Source organism: Marmota monax, unplaced genomic scaffold (assembly GCF_021218885.2).
Source record: "Marmota monax isolate L192 unplaced genomic scaffold, Marmota_monax_Labrador192_F-V1.1 WCK01_AAM20220418_F8-fsc00259, whole genome shotgun sequence".
NCBI lineage: Eukaryota > Metazoa > Chordata > Mammalia > Rodentia > Sciuridae > Marmota > Marmota monax.
The window spans coordinates 434,943-456,495 of NW_026694482.1; the positions used below are offsets into that span (position 1 = coordinate 434,943).

Consider the following 21,553-nt stretch of genomic DNA (forward strand, 5'->3'; position numbering starts at 1 on the left):
GAAACCTACTTCTCTCCATAGTTCACAGAGAAAGAACAAACAAGATATGTTCAGCAAGGGTGAAAAATCCAGTTACATTTAGATGCTGCCCGTGGTTTGAGATTTAGCACAGCAGAGAAGAAGCCGAGGGGTACTATCCATCTTTCTTCTCACACCTCAGTATCAGGTTACACATGGAAGCCACAAATTCTAGCATCTTCAATTGAGAGATTCCCAGGTCTGAGAGGTTGATCCACCCCCTGATCACACAGATGTTAAGCAACCAGTCCATAGCTTCTTGGCTCCCCCAGCCCATGTGAAGTTCTCCAGAATTCAAGCCTCTGACTCTTACAGGGGCACTTCTTTTTTTAAACAATAACATGATTTGCTTGTGGTTATTTTCCTTTAATAAATTTTTGCCACAAGTGAATCTAGGCTGTTTTTAATTAAAGTCTTAACCAAAAGATCATCTGGAAAGCCCTGTCCCTCCCACCAGGGAGGGCTGTCCCAGGATTTTCCTGCTCAATCAAACCCTGCTATGTCCTCTCACAGTCTGATGAGTCCTCTTCCAACCAACCTCCAAGAAGGGCCTTTCTCAAAAGGGCCACCCTGAAATTAACAAATATGGGAGACCCAGAGCATGGATGGGGCTATATTCTGCTAGAGATCGACGGCCATCGGTTAGGACACGTGACACAGGTGACAGGGCCTCTCTTATCCAGATTCCACCAGGGCTCTCAGCCTTTCTGTGCATAGACTCCCCTTTGGCTTCTGGTGGGGACTCTGGGCCCTTCTCAGCCTGACATTTTCATATATCTAAAATAAAATACACAGGATTCCAAAGAAACCCTCTGTACTGACATCCACCTCTTCACAGTTCAGAAATTTATGATGCAGTGATATTGTGTCTCAGTACACAAATAAAAAGATTCAGTTGCTGCTGGGCGCAGTGGTGCACGCCTGTAATCCTAGCGGCTTGGGAGGCTGAGACAGGAGAATTGTAAGTTCAAAGCCTTAATGAAAGTTCAAAACTGCAAGGCACTAAGCAACTCAGTGAGACCCTATCTCTAAATAAACTACAAAATAGGGCTGGAGATGTGGCTCAGTGGTTGAGAGCCCCTGAGTTCTATCCCTGGTACCAAAAAAAAAAAAAAAAAGATTCAGTCGCAGGTCAAAAACTGTAGTTTTGAAATCACGATGAATATAAACAACATTTTAAAAAATTACTGTGGTTAGGAAGTCACAATGAGCGTGAGCAGAATGTCAAGATCCCTGTAGCCAAGCATAATATGCGATGAAAACACCTATATTTCTATGGGTGATGATGTCAAAATTCTGGGGGTTACCGCTGACATTCATCGTGCGTGGAAGGAAACGCTAAATCCCAGTTACAGGGTAGTAAAAGAATATCTTTAATTCTACCCAGGGATCCATGTTAAGAACCTGGACTATGGAACTGGTCTGTGACCCAGGTAAGGTCTGGCTCATTTTCGATTCCTGAGATCTCATCGGCAAATAGGTGAATTTAACTAAGCCGTACACAAGGAGTCTGCATTAAAAAAAAAAAGACATGGGGAAGTGGCTCAGGCAGCTTCAAGGAACTTCCAAATCCAAGGCCAGTCGAGTTCCTCATTCACACATCACCCGTGTCTGGTGACACTGAGGTGCCGGGTGAACATGAGTCTGACGTCCAACAGTGGTGAAAGATTAGAAAAGAAGACCTGGACGCAGGGCAGTGGTCACAGAGTGGAGGGCAGCAGGGGTATTCTGAGGTGATGGCGGAGCCGGGATGACAGGGCACCAAGACACAGTGGGGAGACTGGGCCGGCCATCCGGGCAGCACCTGGGCCATGCAGAGGGCTGGGCAGGAAGATGGGCAGCTGCTGACCGGCCTGGCCCTCCTCCTTCCTGCTACCTTCCCAACCTCTCTGCACCCCGGGTCCCTGCTGTTCCCCACACGCCAGGCACCCTGTGCAAGGCTCCTCACCTCCCAAGTAGACCCTGCATTTCTCCCCACCCACCCCCTGCCTCCACTGCCCGCATTCCACCCTCCAGGCCACTGGTGTGGCCGAGTACTCAGGGCAGAAGTTGTTCCACGTCATCTCACTCAACCACCGCCTCGGTGACAGCTTCACCCTGAAGCACTCCCCGCTTCATCTCTGCTAGTCCGTGTCATACTGCTTGTGTCACACAGGCCGGAACTGTCCTCATATGACACACGCCTCATGGTCTTGTCTTCTCACGTGACCAAAGCCGCTCTGGGCCTGCGAGGGTCCAGGACTTCTCCAGGACGCATGGGGCAGCGGGAGCTGCCGAGGCCGCTCGCCAGACTTGGGGGAGATGGCCAACTAATGCGACAGACCCGCCTCCCCAAGGCCCTGGAGACAGACTTCAGAAAGGTTGTGGAAGCAATGCAATCTGGAGGCCAAGCAATCATGTTGGAGGAGCTGATGTTTTAGATCAAGTTCTTCTTCACGGGTGCTGTGGGCCGAGTGTGCCCTCCCCGGATCCTCACACTGGATCCTAGACCCCAGTGCCCCAGAATGTGACTGTGTTTGGACACAGGGCCTCTAAAGAGCTGGCTGAGTTAAACTGAGGCCATCAGGATGGCCCCCAATCCAATGTGGATTCACAAGAGAAGGAGAGTGCAGGCCATGTGTGGCCAGAGGGAGGGCCATGGGGAGGCAGACAGCCTTCCAAAGGCCAAGGAGAGAGGCTGACCCTGCCACACCCTGATTCTGGACTTGCAGCCTCCGGGACAGTGAGAAAATAAATTTCTGCTGCCTGGGCCACCTACTCAGTGTTCTGCACAGCAGCCCTACTGCTTCCCTAGAGAAGAGGTGTCTACACTGAAATGTCACCAAGAGCAGAGACCACGAGGAGGACCTGGGTGCGGGTAGTGGAGTGATCCTGAGAGGCAGGGGTTGGTCACTAGGGGTTTCTGAACAAGGCCAGGACCACAGGTAACAGGGGCTTCCCAGGAAGCACCCTGCATGCCCCGCCGAACTGTCCAGGGGCGCCAGGGTCATCTCTTCAATGGCTCCCATTCCCCCTGGTGAGGCTGTCCCTGGGACAGCCACTCCTGACCCAGGCTGCTGTGGGTGTGCGGTGGCACCACACGGGGTGGTGATGCCCGAAGGAACAACCCTCAGGGAGGCCACCCTCAGCTCCCTGGGCGGGCCTGTGGGCGGAAAGCCACACTTCAGGGGCCAACCGTCTCTAAGGTGGCTGACGGCAGCCAGAATCTGCAATGAGCTCCTCTGTACCATAAGGTGGGGTGCTGGCCTCCAGCGACAGCTGACTTCCTCCCCAAAGATGATCCCGGTGTCCTGGGTCACTGCGAGGACCTGAAGAGAGCCGCTCTCTGGCACACCCCCGTCAGCATTCTGGAGAAATCTGTGCCTTAAATGGGCTTTTCATTGCTTGGGTGTTTGTTGTTGTTCTTCTAGTTTCCAACGCTGATCCAATCATACTGCCATCAACCTGTCCCACTTGCTACCTGGTCCTCAGCTCTAGAGTCAATTCTCCCCCTTAGGAAGAGCTGGGGGAGGCGTCTGATCACTTTGCTGAAGTTCTAGGTAAGCCCCAGGAACCCCACCTGTAAAAAGGATTCTCTCCCTCCCAGCTATCCCTCTGGAATGAAGGTGACAGGTCAAACATGGCACTTCTGAATGTCACATCAGATCACTGAGTTTTAGTTTACTGGAGTTACACTTTAAGACAAATAAATATGACTGAAAAACAAATTTTCTACTTTACCTTCTGAAACTCATTTCCTTCTGTATGGCAACCAGTTCTCTGAGAGTTACTGCTTAAGCCTGGTGTGAAGTACAACATCTGACATACAGTTGTGCAGGGAGATATCCCACAGGAGTGGGGTTTCCCGGGGTTTCCCAATTATGCCGAGTCCTATTTTTAGGGTGATGTGGCAACTAAAAACACGGAACATTACATCGGAATTTCAGACAAATAACAAAAATTTTTTCAATAGGTTTATCCTAAACATTGGATGGTACTACTTATACTGAAAAGGTTATTTGTTGTTTATCTGAAATTCAAATTGAACTCAGTGTACTATATTTTATATCTGGCAACCCTATCAATATTTCAGAATAGAAGAAAAATCAGCAAAATTAGAATTTAAAAGAATTTACATTTACAATAAGACTTTCTGTTTTAAATTCAATTAACTGCAAAATGCTCTAAGCAGGATTGATTAGCATACCCTACCCTCTTAACATAGAGGACACACGCATTTCATAACTGATGGTTCATTGCAGCTGGGGTAGTTCAATTTGAAAGAAATTAAATTGCTTAAAAACTAATATTAAAATTCCCCCAGGAATCAATTTATAAGAACAAAAGCCATGTATTATTTGTATAGAAAAGAGCAATTAAAATGTAGTAAGAAACACATTTCATTTGTAGAGCCTCCACTGTTTAGCACTTACAGAAACTAAAACATCAGTGTGGGTTATGATCCTGGGAAAAAAACTGTGGAGAAAGATTTCTGATTTGATCTCAGACTTTTATATACTTCAAACTACATAGGAGAAGAGAAATGGCTTACTCTCCGTCTTCCTCCTCCCCTCAGTTTGAGAAATGGTCCTAGATTTTCCAGTGATATTAGGCAAAGATTGCCTGCAAGGAAGACCACCTGAGTCCGGCTTCTTAACCTCCGCACCACAGCGGGCCTGTATCCTGGGGGATACGTCCCAAGACCCCCGTGGACATTTAAAAACAAAGATGGAATCGAACCCTGTATACGCTATGATTTTCCTATACACAGAAGCCTATGAAACAGTTTACAGTATCCGATATTAAATAGAACAGGTATTAACAGTTAGCTATGGGAATGTTCTCTCTGTGTCCCAGTCTACCCCTGAGTCTGTAACCACCCTTACTGGCAGCCAATGTCTGGGCATTACTGGTTTCCGGGGATCCCTGGCTGAAGTCATCCTATGAGCTCGATGTCTTCTGGGGCAACACATGGTCATCAGTCAGGACATGTGCTCTTTTCTCATGGTCCACCCCCAACTCCAACGCCTTTTCCTCCTCCTCCTTTTTTTTTTTGGTATCAGGGATTAGACTCAGGGTGCTAAACCACCGAGCCACTTTCCTAGCCTTTTTAATTTAGAGACAGGGTCTCACTAAGTTGCCTAGCTCCTCACCGTGGCTGATGATGATCCTTCTGCCTCAGCCTCCCAGCACGCGCCACCAGGCCCGTGTCTTTTCCTTCTAATCAGATCACTACCCACGCGCTGCGGCAGGACTTTTGCAGTCTGAGGTGCGACAGCAAAACCAGCACAGATTTTTTTCCTTCTTCACAGTTTCACAGACAGAAGATCCACTCTTACTGTGGATCTTAGTAACCTCAGCACACTTTCCCCCCTTTACTGAGCAGGCAACTTTCACCTTTTCACTCACAGGAAGCACTCTACAGCTTCTCTTGGGCAAATCCAGACTGTCAGCAGTGCCACTTCTGTGCTCTGAGCCCATTAACTGAAACCTGGGCTACTCTAACAGGAGCACGCGTCGCAGAGCTGATGGTTGGGGTAGTGACTGGAGTGGCCACGGAGCGACCAATGGGTGGGCAGCAGGGGCAGGCCACAGGAAGACAAGAGAATCCATGACACTACTCCAGCGGTGTGCGCCTGAAAGCTTACTGTTTATTTCTGGAGTTTTCCATCTGTTTCTGGAATGAAGGGAACTGGAACTGGGAAAAGTGAAACTGCAGATAAAGGGGACAGGGCATTGACACTTGGGGTCAGCTGGCTGTTTTAGGGAGGGACTGACCTGTGCATCGCAGGATGCTCAACATCCTCCCTGGGCTCTCCCATTGAGATGCCAACAGCACCTCCCGTCCCTATCACCACAACCAAACAGGTCTCCAGACGTCGCCAAATCACTTGGAGCACATAGTGTCCCCACTGGAAAACCACTGACCCAAGAGGGCTTTAATGACTTGGATCTGCCCTGGCAATTATATAGTTCTGAGCTCTCAGAAATATTTAAAAACACAATTGCAGGGTAGCTTAAAATAACAAGGAAACAACAAAATTTGCACCAAATCCGCACTGACCAAAACTGTCCTAAATATACTTACAGGATGATTAAAATAAATAGGTCTATCTCCTAATGGTGCCTTTTGTTCTCTTTATATAAGAAAAGCTGTGTCTCGGCCCTACTCTCCGGATGCGCACTGCACACAGGAGGAGCCAACCTTTTGCACCCTGTGTGTTCCAGAGGGGCGCTCACTTGGCCCAACCCTTCAGCCGAGAGGTAGGTCATTAACTGCCCCATGTTCCGGCTGAGGACACTCAGGTCCAGGAAAGTGAAATAACTTGCCCTGAGCTTTCCCAGCTTTTGAGATTTTAAACTCAATCCATTCCAAAGTCCAAGCCCTTAGCCACACCCCTCACCTGAGTGTGTGTGTGTGAGTGTGTGTGTGTGTGTGTGTGTGTGTGTGTGGCGCAGGGATCACTAAATGTTTGATGCTGTTTAACTTGGAAATAACAGTGCCTCACAGTGCGGTTCACTTAGGTGTGGAAGGACAGGGACCAGAGTCCCAGCACCCAGTAGCAGAATTACCGGCCACTTGGGCAGCAAAACTTCCCCAGCGTCCCCAAGAACTCAATGGCCTCAGTGAGTGCCTGTGGCTTGGAGCAGGCTCCAGTTCCCTGGGTGCCGCGCCGTCTGGCCTGCGTACAGCTCAGACCAACTCACAGTTGTCACGGACCTGCATTTTGTATTAGCACTTTCAGAACCAAACTACTGTTCTGAACTTCTAAGAGAAAAGGGGCCACAGACGAAGTGCTCTAGTGACTCAGTCAAGAAAGCACAAATGAAACAATCTTCGGGTTTCAAAGCCTCATTGGGGGAAGAAGTAGCTCTAGGAGCAGACACAGGGAGGGGTCACGATTCCTATGACATGATAAGAAATGCAATTGGGTCGGAGTCGGCTCGATCCATGGGGGAGGCAGGCAGCAGGGGGGAAACTCTCTACCTCACCAGAGATGCAAAACCAAACCAAACCCCAACAGGCGAAACTGCCACATGTAGAACTTTTGATTCTAGAGGAGTTTCGGACACAGCACCCCCACTGTCTTCCCCCAAAGTCCCCGTGGAGAAGCTGCTGATAGGTGACTCTGGGCGCCAACAGATGTGACTATTTGAAGAGAAAAATGTCTCACCCATAGTTTCATGAAGCCACATTTAGATTCTAGGTCTAATTTCAACAGATATCAGCACAGCAGGGCTACAGTTACAGTGGACAGATCATTTGTCAAGAATGGAAAAAGCCAGGGTGCCGGGCAGTTGTAATGGGGGGGCGTGGAAAGGAAGAAGCCCAAGTCTGTTTTTAAAGAAACGTAGAGAAAAGCTGAGAACAGTGAGCTGAGTTCAAGTTTAAGGCCTGGGCAGGAGGGAAAGCCTGCTGGCCGAGGCCAGGCCAAGACTTCAGGGTCACAGGCACCAGCGGTCACTCCCCATGCAGCCTGGGCTGCCGTGTAGCCACAAACCCAAAGTGACACCAGGTGACCAGACAGGCACCATCAGTGGGGAGGGCTGGGGATGGAGCAGGCATCCCGGCCAGGAAGAAACACGCTAAATAAACGACAAAATAATTATCCACTTACCCTTCATTCTAGAAGGAAACCTTCTAGGCTTTCACAAAACTAAGATTGTAGTCATGCATGAGAAGTGAGAAGTCTTCGATCAGGTGTCTTCTATTGTACAAGACAAGATCGGGTGATGGAGGCCGATAAATAAATGAACAGCAAAACACAACCATATGTTTATAAAGGCCTCTAAGATTTAATTCCCCTAACTTATACCAGCAATTGTGGAAGAAAAGGTACATTAAAGGACTTAGTATATGAAAACAAACTTGCCAATTAATTATTTGACCACAAGAAATTCACTAAGCGTCTAATCATTTATATTCTAGAGTAGTATTTCCGCACAGCTATTCTGTTAGATATTTTAAATTATAATTTCAAATGGACTCATTGTCACAGGCCTCTGGGTCCATTTTACACACAAAATCAATATACTACTACTAATAAATAGGATTAGTTTTCTAAGGCTCCTGGTGGGAGCTCAGTGGGCCTTCTGTTGGGGAGGCAGCCTTCAAAGTCCTCCAAAGAAAATTACTTTCCTGATGTTCGTCCCTAAGAATCAAGCGAAGGCACCAGAGAGAATCTAAATCAAGAGGCAACCACCTGAGGGGAAGAGGCTTAGAGGTCGGGATGATTGATTTAAATACACAGGAATAATGCCCCGGCTTAAAGGCACCTCCCCAGCAGAGCTGGAGACTCTGGGTCTCCGGGGACCTCTTCCTCCACTAGACCACTAACACGTGCTGCGTTTTCTTCAAGGTGGTAGAAAACTCCTGGGGCAGGGTGGGTGTGGCTTCTGCCAGGGAGCTCCCTGCTCAGTGTCTGGGCTGGGAGATGGGTCACAGGACCACCCCACCACGCAGAGCACCCAAATCCAAGGATGCTCAATCCCTGTGTAAAATGGTGTAGCCGTTGCCTGCCTGCTTCCTCCTGGGCACCTGCAATCATTCTGCATCACTTACAGTACCCGATACAATGTGAATGCCATGGTGGCAGCTGCTACCTGTATTAATGAAATGAAAAAGGTCTGTGCCCCTTTAGTACACACAGTGTTTTGATAACATTTTGTATCCTGTGGGTTGAATCCACAGATATGGAACTTACAGACATGGAGGGCTGGCTGTCTTGCAAACCACACCTAGACCCACCTTCCTAACAGGGCCACAGAGGGTTCAGCAGCCTCTGCATACGAAGCAGCACCTGATCAACCTCTCTCCTGCGCCACTTGAATTTCACATCGGAGTCCCACCTGGACTCATATCCTAAGTCTGAGCAAGCCTCCTCGGCAAGGCTAGTTTTCATGTCTTGCTGCCCTGATGTGTAAGTCCCAGCGGCTCAGGAGGATCACAAGTTCAAAGCCAGCCTCAGCAACTTAGTGAGGTCCTAAGCAACTTAGTGAGACTCTTGTCTTTTTTTTTTTTTTAAAGGGGGGGGGAGGGAGAGAGAGAGAGAGAATTTTTTAATATTTATTTTTTAGTTTTCGGCGGACACAACATCTTTATTTGTATGTGGTGCTGAGGATCGGACCCGGGCCGCACGCATGCCAGGCGAGCGCGCTACCGCTTGAGCCACATCCCCAGCCCCATGTTACTCTGTCTTGAAATAAAAAATAAAAAGGATGCAGATGTGGCTAAGTACCCCAGGTTCAGTCCCCAGTACCAGAAAATGAACAAGACAATGCAATCGACATAGTAACTATATGATGCTTTTATCATTATTTTAGAACATACTCCTTCGACTTATTAAAAAAATGCAGACCAAAGAACTGTATGCCATGTTGTGGCGGCTGCAATCTCATGCATCTCCTGTTTACAGGGTCTTGAGGCATCGAGAGGCCACCCACCTATAGCACCTAGACTTACAGAGTCAAGCCCGCAAGCCACCATCTCTACTGCTGTATTGCCCAATGACCCCTTGCGCAGGATGTGTCCTCATCACCAGGTGACACGTGACCATTCATGGCTGTCTAATGTAGAAAGCTGTCTAATGTAGCAGAGGTCTTGTTAGGTTGTCTGTTACCCAAGGCAAACCTAACTCTGCTAATGCCACTCACTGCCACAGGACATGGAGCAACCCCGATCACCCACCCTGGGGCCTGTCTGTGTCCTAGGAGAAGACTCCATGTCCAGGAACACAAGTGCCACGAGGCTCCTGAATCAAGCACAGTGGTCAAAGTTCAAGAATCACCCGGACTCGATCTGGAATCCTGGCCACCATGTTCAGAAGTGCAGCTTTGGACACATGCATCAACAAGTGGCCTCCTTGTCCTCATCTACAGACCGGGACGTTGGCATCAGTCCTCTAGGGTTGCCCTAGTAGAGGAATAGTACACACAAAATGCTTACTGCCATTCCCAGTGCAGGAAAATACCCTCTAAGTGCAGGCAGTTCTTAACCTCCTTATTACCCTACATTCACACAGGATGGGAGAGAGGGAGCCCCACTCTGTAAAAATACAAGAAAGTATATTAATGAAAACTATAACTTCACTGAAAAAATAGTATGAGGAGGTGGATTTTCCCTGTTTATAGAGCTACTCTACTTGAAGCAGTGAGTTGTAGACACTCACAAGCACACATGCACACACGCAAGCACACGCATACACACGCAAGCACACGCACTTTAATATGGTGAAAAGTGGCATTTGGAATTGAAGAGTGGCCTGCACCATTCGGTAAGAGCACTCTTGTAAATGGGAAAACCATGAAGTCAGATCTTTGAAACCCACACACACCCTTCCAAGGAAGTTAAAGGTCAAAATAATAGAATCATGAGGTCAAGAAGAAAATACAGGAGAACATTGCTATACTACTTTGGGGATTAGGAAAGTTTTTTTCAAAGCAAGCCATCAAACCCATGAACTGAAAATGGTGTAATTATATCTATGGAATGAATACAACCTTCTACAGAGAGAAACACATCATATACAAAATTATACGAGAAATGGCAAGCTAGGGGAAAAATCTTTACTACACATGTACACCACAGAAAGCCCAGTACCTACAATTCACTGAAGGTTGCAATAACTCAATAAGAAAACTATAAATAGCCTTGCCAACAGAAAACAGAGAAATGCAAATGGAAGCAAGACGCTTTTTAATTTACTTACCTATTATCTTTCATTACCTATAAAAGATGACAATAATCACACCCACTTCATAGGGACAGTGGAGTTTAAATTGGTGAACTTCACATAAAGTGCTTAAAACTATTGGACATTTATCAACATTCAATAGCAATGTCGCCAGTAGCAGCGACAGCAGTGGCGGCAGCAACAGGAATAATGAAGAAAACACAAACACGAGATCCCGCCTCGCATCACCAACAAAACCACCACTGGCAAAAGTGCCAAAAAGAGGCCCTGTGCTGGTTCAGCCCTCCCCTGGGGACAGTTTGGCCCTCCCTATTACCAATCTACCTGCACTTTAGCATATGTGTTGAAGACACAAAAGTGCAACACGCAGGGCTGGGGTGTGGCTCAGTGCTAGCGTGCCTGCTTAGCACACGCCAAGGCCCTGGGTTCCATCCCCAGCAATGGAAAAAATATATATATATATATATATATATATATATATACAGCCTCCAGAAATACACACAAGCACCAAAAATATATACAGTCATATGCCATCTAACGAAGTTTCAACCAGTAACAACCACATATACAGCCTTGGTCTCGTAATGTAATAAGGAGGTGAAAAGGCACTATCACCTAGTGACAGTGTGGCCACCCTAAGACAGCATTACTCATCTTTGTCAGATGCCCGTGTAAACAAACCTACTGCATAGCCAGTTTAAAAGTTTATACATCATGCACAACTTCAGACAGAATGTAATACTTGATAATAAAACGACAACGTGTAATCCCAACAGCTCAAGAGGCTGAGGCTGGAAGATCACAAGTTCACAGCCAGCCTCAGCAACTTAGTGAGGCCTAAGCAACTTAGTGAGACCCTGTCTTGAAATAAAAAATAAAATGTGGCTAAGTACCCCAGGTTCAGTCCCCAGTACCAGAAAATGAACAAGACAATGCAATTGACACAGTAGCCATATGATGCTTTTATCATTATTTTAGAACATACTCCTTCAACTTATAAAAAAAAATGCAGACCATAGAACCAACCGTATGCCACGTTGTGGCAGCTGCAGTTTCATGCATCTCCTGTTTACGGGGTCTTGAGGCATCAAGAGGCCGCCCACCTACAGCACCTAGGCTTATGGAGTCAAACCCGCAATCCACCATCTCTACTGTATTGCCACCATCTCTACTGCTGTATTGCCCAATGACCCCTCGCGCAGGATGTGTCCTCATCACCAGGTGACACGTGACTATTCATGGCTGTCTAATGTAGAAATGTTCAAAACAGTTAAAGTCAGCCCTATCAGAGGACCGTCAGAGGGGAAATGACTGAGCACATCTGGGCACACCCACACAGACTCCTGAGCACCAACACACTGATGTGGAGTTAGGCCCCCTACCTGCCCAGCCAGACCCGCAAGCCACCACCCCTCCTCCTGCATTCTAAAACCATCTGTACTTTTACATAAAATATACATTTGCAAATGGATTCGAAGAGGCCAAGCTTTCATTGTGGTTACCTCTGGGAAGGCAGCAGGACTAGGAGGGAATGAAGAAGGTGTTTTAATTTCCATTCCACTTCGTGTTCTTTGATTTAAAAAATTAAATAAGCATATGCTAACCATAAGTACCTTCTCTAAAGAGAGGAGACAAAGTCAGTTCCTGCCAGCCACGGAACTGGACACCCAAGTAAACGGTAATGTCCATGCGTTCCTTAACCGCAGTGTCCCCCCTGGGCAGGTCCACTCCAAAGAGAGCCATCGTCACAGCCGGAGGAGTCTAATGGGATCGTGCCACTCACTTATTCTGACTCTGTTCATAATACCAATTTCTGCAGTTCCACCTGACAGTTATATTTCTCGGGATGAATGAATAAGTTTATCAGCCCTCAGAACCACCTACCACAAAGCAGTCTTCCAAAGCAGCAGATCTGAATTCAGAACCTGCAAAATTGAAGGCTTTGCTATTCCAGGGAGGTCTCGCTAAGGTGTAGACATTGCCAGAGACCTACCTGCACCAAGACTCTTCCTTGACAGGAAACAAAGAGTAGAACTCAGAAGAGCTCAACCTTTGGCCACCTGTTACTGTCAAATGTGACACGACCTTACTAGAACCTTCTGACAAGTATTTATGAAACTCAGCGGCCAGAGTTGCTCTAAGATTCCGGTTTCTTGTACTCCCCAAGTCAGAGGGAAGGCTACATGTGGGTTCCCACAGCTGGTTTTGGACAGGATGGCAGCCGCTGAGTCAGGCCAGATTGGGGGGGAGCGGTGTCCTGGGCCACACCCAGGCCACCCTTACTAAATAGAGAACTGAAAACCGGGGTGAGAGAAGCTCATCCCAACACTGTGAAGCAAGGCAGGAAGAAGAAATGAGCTCTGCCACCTGCCTTCCCAACCTCTAGAGCACCATCAACCACAACAGGCAACTTACAACTGTCGCGCAACCAGAAGCCATTTGGGCTGAATGTGGACAGAGAAAGAGGAAATGCCCATCCGTACCTAGGGAGGCATTTTTAGAGAATCAACACAAACCTGGACCACAGCAGAGCCTTAAAACCCCTCAAGCCTCCTGAGGACGCAGTCTTCTTTCAGAAGGAGCTACAAACGGTCCGGACACTCTTTGAATGTGGCTCTAATAATCAGTGTTTGCAAATTAAGTGGTGGCGCTGAATGGAAAAGTTACTTACAACTGAACCCAGGTTTGGGGCTAGAGCAAAGAAAAGTATTTCTACCAATCTGATATGAGTTTTCTATTTTTTTTTTTCTTTTTTAATCCATCATCATGAAAGATATCCAGGAACTTTTTTATAATTTTATGCTTTTAAGTTTATTTGATTTTGTATTTCTTTGTCCACAGAATTTCTAATCCGTCTAGGCTTCGGATTCTATAGCTTCGGTTCTAGCTCATAGGGTGGCTATTCATACTCACTCAAACTCTGAATAATCCCAAAGTTCTTCCAGAGGGAACCGTGGTGCCTACGTGATGCCTTCCCGGGTCTTAACAACGATCTGCACGGGGCAGGAAAGGCACCAACCACTCCAAGCCCTGTTCCTGCTGGATGCCCTCCCCTGGTCTACCACTCCACCTACTCCTCACAGGATCCTTAAAGACCAAAGCCCGGACAGGCAAGGAGAGGCACGGCTTCATCTCCAGATAAGCCTCCCAGTCTCAGGGGCAATTCGATCACAGAATCAAAGATTTTTTTTTAAGCATTCTTCTTTTTTCTTTTAAACCTTTATTTTATTTATTTTTATGTGGTACTGAGAATTGAACCCAGTGCCTTACACGTGCTAGGCAAGCACTCTACCACTGAGCCACAACCCCAGCCCCGGAATCAAAGGTTTTTAATGGCACTAGATAAGGACAATTTAAAGGAATTAAAAGAAGCAAACTGACTGTCAAACAAACATATCCAAATTCCTTGGAGAAAAGGGGTAGAAGAGGCAGTTTCCGCATTCATCGGGTGACAGAAAGCCAAGGCTGAGAGTTTCTGACACCCAGGCTGTGCGACTGGGATCCCCTCCCACGTTCAGGAGGAAGGGCCAGCCCAGGGGAGATCAAGAGGTGCTGCCGGCTTGGGCGTCTGGACACAGCCCTGCTTGGAACCTGGCAGGAGTGCTACACAGGGTTGCACACAGCACTCAGCCCAATCTAAGCCTTGGGCCTTTCTTTCCCCAAGGCTGTCACACCTGGTGCATCAGAATGACCCGGGGCTTGTTAGACCACACGCTGGCCGCACCACCAGGGCTTCTGACTCCATAGGCCTGGGGTCCCACCTGGAAGCTTCCACTGCTAACAGGCTCCCGAGTGATGCTGCTGGTCTGAGGGAACACATTTTAAACCCACTGCTGTGACAACAGTAACAAGAACAACCCGACCAGACCCCAGCAAAGACCAGACTGGGTATCTATTAGACAGCAAAATCTCGATCAATGATGACAAAACCACACAATGGCAGGGAATTCTGTCTGTCCTAACCCAGTCCCTTGCACCCAGGAGGGAGGAGGTGTACACCTGGTGCCCAATACTATTTGCAAAGTCCTCACTGGCATCCGAGTGCCTAGCGCAGGGCCAGGCTGAGCCGGCACCAATGGGCACTACTGCTCCCAACCCTCATCATAACCCCGCAGGGCAGGGACTCGCCTCGAACTGGAGAGAAAACAGCTCAGAGGGCCAGTGATGTGCCCAGGTCATCAAGCTACCCAGTGGTGAAGCCAGCATGAAGAACCAAGCTGGGATGCTCCTGAGCAGAAGGTCTCTCTCAGTGACCCCGGCAAGTCAATGATAAATGCAAAACTTCATTCCCTGGATTGCAGACTTTGATCTTTTCTTCTCCAAGTTATAGAGAGGTTTCTTGCTTCCCATTAATATTATGTCCAACCATAAAAAGGACAGAGCTTCAGCTGGCCACAAAGAGCACAGGTTCTCTGCACTGTCCTCCAAGAGTGGGCGCAGCGAATCACAGCTCTGGGGTTCCCTGGGGCTCTGGGGCAGTTCAGTAATCAAACCCAGCTACAGGAAACCATTTGTTCTTAAAATTTATAATAATTTAAGCTTTACACGTACACTGTATTTAGCAGATGCTTACGTAGTTCCTACTTCTGACCTTTCCTCAAGGTCTAGTTCGGGGGTTCCCAATCAGTGGTGGTTCTGCCCCAGAGGATTTTTGGCAGTGCCTGGAGATGGCTGCAATTGTTCTAGCTCGGGGTGCCCTGGCATCTAAGTGAAGTCAGGCATGCAGCCAGACATCCTAAATGCACAGGTCAGCCCTCCACCACAAAGAAACACCAGACATCAATGGAGCTGAAACCCTGCTGTCAATCAACACCTCCTGAAACCTCCTTTGTCCTCTCCCAAGCTCAATGCTTAAGAAAGTTCACTGCTGTTTCCTTATGGTCCGCATTGCCTTCTATCTTACCTTAATTATTAGAGAACATGTTTCATCTCCTGTCTCCAGATAACTCCTTGAGGGCCAGAGGACAACTGAGTCACCCTGAATCCTCCCCGGTACCAGGAACTAGTTTTCACAAATGTACAAAGTGAGTGTTCAATAACTGTTGTCCAACGGTTGAAGAAAGTAAAAATCCTGAGTTTAGAGTCCATCCACACTCACCACTTCTCACCCTGGGGTGTGGATGGTGGTGGTTGGGGGGCAGCAAGGAACACAAAGTGCATTTCCTGTAAACACTATCTCATTTAATCTTTCCAGCTGTGAAGAGGACAGGGTCATTATTTCTGGTTGGTGTCACAGATGTAATTTGTGAAAGGTCACATAGTGGTAAGTAGCAGAGCACAATTTCAGAGGCACATCTGCAAGTCCCATGCTCTTTCTGTATGCCATCAAGCTGCCCTGGGTCTCCAGACTGAAAACTTGCACCCTGAAGACCACCCCCAGAACTAGCATGTCTGAGACACCAACAGGGAAAGCAACGTGAAAGGCTGGAAACTTTACTCCATTATTAGTGTGGGTGTCACAAGTGTCACTATGCAATATAGCAACAAAATCAGCCAATTCCAGGAGGGCCGCGGAGAGGCCTCAACAGTTACATCTTTAACAATCAATTATAAGGATATTTAGAATTGACATGACTGTCTCCTCCAGAAGAGTATTCAGACTCTCATTTTTAAACTTTAATATGATAGAGCTTAAAAAAATAAATTTTTATATATTTTTTTCTTTTTTTTTTTTTAATCAGCAAACTCAGTGCATAGGAAATTATAGTAAAAAGGGCCATCTTGGTTTGGGACATAATTACGTGACCTTCCTTTATGCACAGCATCTCCAGCTGGCACAGGCTTTGAGAGGTTGCAAACTAGGGCTTTGTCAGAGCAGCTAGGAGCCAGGCACAGACCTGGTAAATCATGCAATAAATAACATCTGGTGGTTCGTCTCTGGGAGCCCTGACAGTATCGATCTCCCAAAATCCACCTGTTGAATTTGTCTCCTTTTCTTATTACAGAGGAAGAGGAGACAATGATGAAGGGTTTCTGTGGCACCACATTCATTCCCCTGGACACAGGGAGATCAGTTCTGCTCCTGTCCACTAGGACTTCCACTAAAACCTCCAGGCCTCAGCCCCAGGCCCTCAGAAACCCTGTTGGGCCACAGTGTCACAACCAATCCCTTACCCCCATCTAACAAATCCCACTGCACAGCGCACTGAGCCCAGCTCCGCCTCGTCCATTCTTCCGCCTCAGCAAATGAGCATCTTGGGAGACAGGATCTCCCACTCCTCTCCCTCACCCAGGCTTCACACCCACCTGGCCTCTTCACACCCTCGCGCTGCCATCCGCTTCCAGGCTCACCAGCTCCATAGCACCCACACTCCAAATGACATGCCCCAGTTCTCTTCCCAGTCACATTTCTGGCTCTCTGTCCTCTTGGTCACCTGGGTTCAGGTAGACCTGGATCCAAAAGAAGGGAAAGGCTACCCATGGCTTAGGGGACTAAATCTCTCCAGGCAGGGCATGTACCTCTCGGGGTCCCTTCTCGATTCACCCCTTTGGGTTTTGAGTAACTCATCTTTGGGTGCTGTGCTTGGAGATGTCCTGGAGATCAAGTGGGTACCACAAGGGAGGGCAGTAGCCCTGGGTCCCTGGGGACAGGTCTGTTCTCCACAACCAAGGAAGCGTTTAGAGGAGCTGCAGGTGCATGGATTCTGAGGAGGCTCCGCCCTGGCCGGCACAGTCCCATTCAAGAACCTGTACCTGTGCTCAAACACCTGCGGGGCGCTCTCCAGGGTTTCAGACCAGGTTGATGGCTCAGCATGGAGCCTGGAAATCTACATCTGGAACAAGGCCCGCAGGCAACTCCCATTACTGGTTGAGCATACCTAATTCAAAACCACGGAATGCTCTAGAATCAGAAACTCAGTGCTATCATGTCCCTATAAGTAAAACTCTCACATCATGAAACTTGTTTCAAGCACAAAATTATTAAAAGTACAGTATAAAAATGACCTGCAAGCTATGTATCTAAGCTATTTGTGTAGGAAACACAAATGCAATTGAGGCTGACTCAAGTCCCACCAGAAGATTCTCATTATGCATATGCAAATACTCATTATGCATATGCAAATATTCCAACACCCCCCCCCCCCCCCCCCCCGCCCCCCCCAAAAAAATCCCAAACCTGAAACCTTTCTTTTCAGTCTCAGATAGCTGATCCTCACCCTGCATCAGGGGAACTTGGAAAACACTGGATTATTCTTTCTGACAAGTATCTTGGGCTCTTACTGCATACTTAACACAAGGCCAGAAACCAGAAGATGACAAGAGAATAAGCTGAGACCTTGCAGCCAGACTTCCCGGGTTTAATTTGGTTGTCCCACTTATTAGGAGGGCCCTGGGCCAGCCCCTTAACCCCTAGCTGTCTGTTTCCTCCGGTGTCAAACAAGGATGGCGATAATACCCACTTCATGGGTTGTTATGTGGATAACGTGCGCTCGGTCCAGGGCCCTCCACGCATGTGGACACTCAATAAACATCAGCTATTATTATCCCAGACCAGAGACTGCCGAGTGGCGGCCCTTGAGCCAAATCTGGCCTAGAGACCTATTTTGTTTGGCCTGCACATTTTCCTTTTTAATTGAGCCAACATTTTAGAACTGGTAGATTTCTGGCATTTTGAGAAGGTTGAAAATCTGGCAACACACAGGGCCTGCCTTCCCCTCTGGCAGCCATGGCCTGGGTCAGGTCCTGCAGACCCCCCTGGGTCAGGTCCTGCAGACCCCACTGATAGCTCCATTTCTTCTTTGTGCAAGCACAGACTCCCCCCACCCCACGTACTTCCTGCCTGGCCCTTAAATGAAGGCCACTCCTACTCTAGACCAGTTTCACCCACATGTCCTAATGGTCTTGCTACTCTCACATGGTGACTGCAGTCCAATTCTTCCCTCCTTACACTAGCCGACTTTCTACCACCGGCTGTTTCCCCAGCCAGGAACTGTCCCCAGCCTCCTCTCTGCCTAGCTCAGAGGTTCGAATGGAGAAAGCACATTAAAACCATGTGGGACATTAAAATCCCTGTATGTACCCCTCAGAGATTCTAAAGAGTCAGGGTGAAGTGCCAGTTATCAGCATTTTTTCAAAGCACCCCAGGAGATCCTAATGTGCACCCTGATGTGCTCTAAGATTGACAGCCAAGGGAGCAGTGGCCTCCCATTGCATGGCCCAGCGGGAGCCTGGTGACTGCTGCTCTGTGCTTCCTGTGGACACCATACACCATACACCTAGGACTAGATGGGTCTTGTTCTCTCTGGACTCCTGTTCAGTCTTGCTCACACATCAACTTGTGTTTAAGCTCAGCTCCCCAAATACAGCGTCAACTACTGTGGGCGGACAGCCTCCATGTGTCCCCAACAGGACCCAAGCATGCCTAGCAGGAGCCCCTCTCCTGAAGCAGCTGCAAGGTGACAACACAGAGGGTACCGCGGAGCGAGGGAAAGGCCAGGTGGCTACTGGGAGGGCTCGGGTTGGAGGAGTGAGTCACGAGCACCCAAGATTAGGATGCCAGGCACCAGTTGCTAGCCAGGGAAGCCAGGGCTCTGTGCATGGGACTCAGGTTCTGTAAAGTGGCCTTCAAGGTACAGGGGGAAGGAGAACAGCAAGGGTGTGATGCGGAGTGGGAGGAGAGACCCCTGAGCAGATGCGCTGGAGGACAACCTCAGCCACGAACCAGAACCAGAACCAGCACCCAAGCCGAGGAGGTGAGGCTGCTCTTCCTCCACCGCAGGAAACCCGGTGATTAATGCAGTAGCTCCGGAAGCATTCACAGAAGGCTGCAAGTCTCACCCTTTCAAGCCAGGCAGAGGGAGGGAAAGAGGCCTAGAGGTAGGTCCATGCCCCTGGAGAGAGACAGACACAGTGGGGACTCCATGAGTGCCAGGGTCCAGGGGCTCTGCGCCCTGGCATCTACAGCACAGAGGTGAAATTATGTCAAGAGTGCCATTTATTAGCACATCGAGTCACAGGGAAAAAGGCTCCATTCACGACACCATCTCCACTGATAGCACTATCACAAGAAGCAGCTTATTCTGTTTTTCTCCCAAGTCAATGGACAGCTTGTAAAGAAATACAAAGACCCTAAATCCCAAGGACCATCAGGCAAATCCGTGGTTACAGGGCCCCCTCCCGTTGCCCCCACTTTTAGAGGTGCCATTCAGGACTGAAAAACACACGAAAGCTTCATTAAGCAAATAAATCCCAAGACAAGCAACCGATGGCCCCGGTGCACATTCACCTTCTATCCATGGAACTCCCAGGCTGGGCACTGGTCTGAGCCCCTCCTCGGTGAGACCCCACTTACTCTTCTCCCTGGGCCCCACAAGGAGAGACAGGCGAGGAAATGAAGACACGTGGCTGTCTTTTGCCCAAAGTCTCAACTGGTAAGTGAAGGCAGAATGAGAGCCCACTCACTGCAGGGCCATCACCAGACCTTAACTCAGCTGTCACTCCCTCTGCCTTTTATACGCCAGCCTTCTCTCTCCAAGGGACTGCTGGATGCAGAAGGGCGCAGAGGGGACACCATCTCTCTTATATTCCTTGGCGTCAGGCAGAGGAGGCGGCCCTGAGTGCAGATCCTCCACACATCCAGATCATGAAGAGCTGGACAGGAAGAAGCCTCTCACAGTAGTTAGTCAAGAGCATGCTAAGGAGCCACACTGCTCTCCAGGGTGGCCAGGCCAGAGCTGATTGGGAAGGCCAAGAGCCTTTAACTGTGCTCCCTCACACAGCCTCTAGATTCCAAGTCTTCCAGAGGAAATCAGCCTCCCTGGCAACCACACTCTCATCAATAGCTACGTGACCTTACTGGCTGCCAGGCCCTATCTGTGCAGGGCGCCTTTGGGCCTGTGAATTAGAAGCCACAGATCCCTGTCCCTAACTGGGCAGTGAACTGCATGTTGGACTGTTTCACTTTCAAGCTTCAGGGCTTGAAGCAACTCTGTTGTAAGCTTTCCCAGTTAGTTCCACAAGCAAAATAGGGCATTTTAAGGAAATTAGTTCTGGATTTTAGGGGATAATGATGTTCTCTGCAAGAGTTAACTCATCAGCCACTTTGTTAAAGCAGAAATCTTCCCGAAGCCAACCACATAGGAAGAGAGTCAGTGTCACCCCTGGGAGGAGGGCAGTCACTCAGGAGGTCCATGCTCTGTCAAAACCTCCAAGGCCAGAGCTGTGCTGCATCCCTCTCCAAGAGCTTCACAAATCCTTTTAGGTTCTATTCTCTGTCAAGAATATTCCTTACTTTGGGGGCTGCAGACGTGTCACGTCCATAGAAAATAACCAAATGTGCAAATATCAAAAATTCAAAAATACTACTATTACTTTAGAAGTCAACTCATTCCTTTCATATTTTAACTTCACTTTCATGTAACATCTAAAGTCACCTTGCTTATTCTGTATCATTGGGAATAAGTTGTCAATCTATACTCAATTGTTCAAAGGACACTTTTTTTTATGTGCTCATTAAAGAAATGTAACCAATCCCGACAGAAATCTGAAATGTGTTCTAGACATTGTAATTTTCCCATATAGGGCCCCTATGACATGGTTCACCCTCTCTTGGCACATGAGGCTTCTTCTAAGAATGCAAGTGTTCCGTTTCAGTTCTGGCTTTGCCACAAGCTGACTAGTGACCTTGAGCAAGCAATTTGACTGCATTTAACTTCCTCACCTGCAAGAGAAGGGGACGGGGTGATGAGGACTTCTCACCATGGCGAGTACTAAGTGTTGCTTATGCTAACCTCAAGTACTGTTCTTAGGGACTGTCCAGTTGTCAGATCGTTTTCTGGACACTACAAACGGCCCCAGACAGGTGTGCTACTGCCACGGAAAGCCAATTATTCTTTGTATTCCCTCCCAAATTCTATCAGCTG

The 21,553-nt window shown here is 48.2% G+C and overlaps 1 protein-coding gene across 5 annotated transcripts in view; it reads right to left on the bottom strand.

Annotated features, from left to right (window-relative positions):
• Positions 1 to 21,553, bottom strand: part of E2f3 (E2F transcription factor 3) — a 73,073-nt gene that overhangs the window by 45,421 nt on the left and 6,099 nt on the right. The gene's annotated exons all lie outside the window — the stretch shown is intronic.